Below are 4,349 nucleotides of genomic sequence, written 5' to 3'. Positions count from 1 at the left end.
GATTTGAATGGCAATATAATAGCGGTAAATATGTGCGAGAAAATAAATAAAATTTAATAAGTACAAGCCAGTTTTAAAAAGCTCCCGCTTAGGTGCTTTCAAAAGCACCCCTAACTTTTAAAAGTCGCAAACATAAACACCTGGACTTTTTAATTTACCAAACGCAAAATAAAGTGCTTGTACTTTTTAAAAGCACAGACACCTCTTAAAAAAGTTTTATCAAATCCAGCCTAAGCCGCACGCATCATTACCTCCCCCTTCCTCCTAAAGTCCTAATTTCTATTTTCCCGCGCAGATGTTCCATCCAATGTCACTGCTCTTCCTCTTTCAAACCATCGCACCAAAGCCTCAATTCTCTGTTTGCAAGAAAATCAAAGAAACAGTGAAAACAAGCCTTCAAATTTCCAATTTCTTTCTCAATCCCCAGACTCAGTAACCATCTTGAAAGTCGTAGACATAGAAGAGAAACAACTTTCCACCGCACGCAACCTTCTTTACCTCATCACCCTTTTCACCCTCCTCCTCCTCCTCCCCGCCGTCGCAACCACTGCCACCGACGCTAATTTCCTCCAATGCCTCATCCTCCTCCAAAGCGACCCAGCCCAAAATAAAAAATATTTAATTACGGGATTTTTTTAAATTAGTATTTATTTATTAAATTAAAATTAACATATATAAAATAACATATTTTAATATTTTTTAAGTATTCTCGATAATAAAATTATTATGTATAAATTGTTGATCTTTTTTAGACAAAATAAATAAAAAATTGATTATATATAATAATAATAATAATAATAATAATAATAATAATAATAATAATAATAATAAAATTATTGAGAGTATTTAAAAAGAGTACTAAAAGAGTACGTGGAGTAACTAAGTCATTAAAAAATGAAAAAGTATACATTACCAACACTTAAGTCTGCCAACTATTACCAACAATCATTAATAATTAAAAAAATAACACTATTGAATAAATAATTAAAAAATAAAAAAAAAACTGAATTTAAATAATTCTGTTCAAAATTTACCCTAATTCTATTTTGCTTTCACCCATCCCTAAACTTCACCCTCTCTGCGTTGTGCCTCCTTCTTTTTCTTCTTCTTCTTCTTTTCTTCTTCCCTCCTCAGCGCCGACGTTGTCTCGTTGAGAACGCCACTTCACTCAGCGTCGGCGTCGCCTCTTTCTCCCTCACCTCGGCGTCCTCCATCGCGCCGCACCACCCGCCCTCACGTCGCTCTCCTCAACCGTGCCTCAGTGGGTGCGTCCTTCCTCATGTAGTCCTCCACCCGTCGCAGCCCAACTGCCGCAGCATCGTCGCGCCGCCCTCTCATCGAAGGCACGCTCGCCACCCCAGCTGCCCGATGGCCTCCTCCCCGCTTGCCACCGCGCTTGCGACCCTGCTCGCCACAACACACGCCCACCAACATGGTAACTACTTCCTCTTTGCAGTGCTGTTTCAACTTTCAATTTTTATGTTTCTCATGTCAGTAATTTTCCAATTCTATTTTTTTCAGTTCAGAGTAAATAGTTATTTCATTTACTAGGCTTCAGGTGTTCTTTTTACGTTATTGGATTTTTTTAAGTTGGCTTTGTGATCTTTGTATGTTTTGAAATTTCAATTTTCTTCTTATTAGCTTTGCTATAAATTAAAACAAATTATTTGTTTGCAGTTCCATATTTTAATATGATTTGTGTAAGCTAATTTGTAAGACAGTATGCCCATATTAACTTCTTAGATCACTTAAATTTTGCAACTTTTCCAAAGATCGTAAGGATCAAGATCATGGGAATCAATGGAGGGTCTATTCTACTGTTATGCAAATATTGTTCCTCTGACTCCAATAAGGTTCTTGGAGAGAGTAGCAAGTTTTTGCAGGGAGAGAACATCACTTATTTATGGTTCTTTTGGAGTATAAATGGGGTGAGACACATCAAAAGTGTTTGAAACTTGTACTAAGAAAAATATTAGGAAGCATCCTTAAATTCTTTAAGGTGAATGGATTCAATCATTGATGCTATTATATATTCAATGTTGTTTTGAAACAGGTTGCAACATTATCACCTAATGTTCTAGCAAAAGTATGAGATGCATTTTGCAATCCTAATGGCTGGATCCAGTATCTTCACCTTGAATTCGCGCCTCAATGCATCCATGGTTTCAGTCCCGCTGGAGCATTCACAAGCTAAGATTCTCTTTGTAGACTACCAACTGCTCGAAGTCGCGCACAGCGCATTGGACCTGCTATGCAAAAGAACATCATCAAAATTGCCAATTCTAGTCCTAATTGCTGACTCTGATTCTGATTCAACAATTGACACTTCTTCAATTAGTTATGAGTATAAGATGCTACTAGCAAATGGTGACAAAAGGTTTGAAATAGTTAGGTCAAAGAGTGAAATGGATCCTATAAGTGTTAATTACACCTCTGAAACCACACAAGGCCTAAAGGAGTAGTTTATAGCCATAGAGGCGCGTATTTGAACTCGCTCGTGACAGTTCTACTATTTCGAATGGATCTCTTCCCGATGTATCTATGGACAGGTCCTATGTTTCATTGCAATGGATGGTGCCTTCCTTGGGACATGGCAGTGCAATTCGAAACCAATATTTGTCTTAGAAAGGTAAGGCCTAAGGACATTTTTGATAATGTGACAAATTACAAGGTTACACACTTGGGGGGAGCTCCTAAAGACGTGATCCAAGTGTAGCAGATAGAAAGTTATTTTTTGTTTAGCTAGTTGTATATTAATGATATAACAATTTTTTAAACTAGTTCTTGATTATACTTGGTGCTCATATTAAAGATTCTTCTCATATGCATGTTCTTTAATTTCACGATGATCATTTGGATGGAATGATTTTTCATGCAGGATTATGGATACCTCCAGATCAGAGACAGATTACTCTAGCGTTTCCAATACATTTGGCAGAAGCATTTACTCCCAAAGAGGATGCACAATCATTTAACAACAGTTAGTCACTCTGAACTCACCTTTTGATTTTACCATTCTAGCACTGAGTAACATTTATCATTTACAGGTATGTATATGAAGAATACTCCATTGTCATCAAACAACATGGGTGGTCCGAATCATATAACCTTTAAGTTTATTGACAGATTACTTCAGCACTTCAAATTTATAACCTTCAAGTTTATTGTTTTGTTTGGTTTCATGAACGGTTAACTTTGGATTGTACTCAATTATCTTCAGATCATATGACAAATAATTATTTATTTTATTTTTATTTCTGTAGTCTTGATTAAAATAAAGTTAGTCTTCTTTACTAAAGGTTTGGAATTGTATTCAAAGTTTAGGTTAGGGTGTGCCGGAGCAAATCTAAACCTTACCTGATTTAAAGTAGTTATGAAATTAATGACATATCCAAGTAAGTTTTAAACAGAAGACACGTTTATTAAAAACACATCTATTAAAGGCACATCTAACAGCAGACACATCTATTAAAGACACATCCCTATTTATGAAAATCATTTAGTCAGAAGACACATCTATTAAAAACACTTCCAACAGAAGACACATTAATTAAAGACATCCAAATAAGTTTTAAACAAAAGACACATCTAACAGAAGATACATTAATTAAAGACACATCCAAATAAATTTTAAACAAAAGACACATCTAACAGAAGACACATCCATGAAAGACATATCCAAGTATTAATTGGTTAAAACAAAACAAGTATTTAACAAAAGTAAAATGATATCTTCTGAAGAAGCACTCCTTAACATATCATGAAAATTAGATAAATCTACTCTCTTCATTTCTAACAACTTCTGCTTGTATGATAATTAATCAAACAAAGCATCTTAAGAACCTATAAAAGAATAATTTAACAAAAAATAATGGCTCCACCAAGCTAGTACCATTTTTGCCTAAATGAATTCAAAGGACACAAGAGAATGTTATGACATTCTACTTCTTATTCCGAAGAACATACAAGTTGGCTTTCGACAAATTTTTGGAGCATCTCATCATTTGTAAGATCAGGTGAGGAAAGGGTCTTATCAAGTCTTTCTCTATACTGCACAATATTTTGTTTCTTCTCCATCTATGCATTTCCCAAAAAATTGGAACAATCCTTCTCTTAGAAATTCATGTCAAACACCATGTGATCAACCACTTACAAGCTCCTACTTTGCTCCTAAATCAACAACAGAAGAAATTCACCATAGTTATAAACAAAGACTAGTCATTCATGATTAATTCAAAATCTCATTATAGTGAATTGGTGTTTAGTAATGATAGATTTTTAGTAAATTCAATTCTATGGTGTTTCCATTATAGCATATAATCAATTAAAAGTCAATAAACTCATCATAG

The 4,349-nt window shown here is 34.8% G+C and overlaps 1 pseudogene; it reads left to right on the top strand.

Moving 5' to 3' along the window:
- Window positions 1–1,800: 1,800 nt before the first annotated feature.
- On the top strand, window positions 1,801–3,216 carry LOC112805913 (isovalerate--CoA ligase AAE2-like; annotated as a pseudogene).
- Window positions 3,217–4,349: the final 1,133 nt, after the last annotated feature.

This window comes from Arachis hypogaea, chromosome 16 (genome assembly GCF_003086295.3).
Source record: "Arachis hypogaea cultivar Tifrunner chromosome 16, arahy.Tifrunner.gnm2.J5K5, whole genome shotgun sequence".
Taxonomy (NCBI): Eukaryota; Viridiplantae; Streptophyta; class Magnoliopsida; order Fabales; family Fabaceae; genus Arachis; species Arachis hypogaea.
This window is presented reverse-complemented; position numbering and strand designations above follow the sequence as displayed.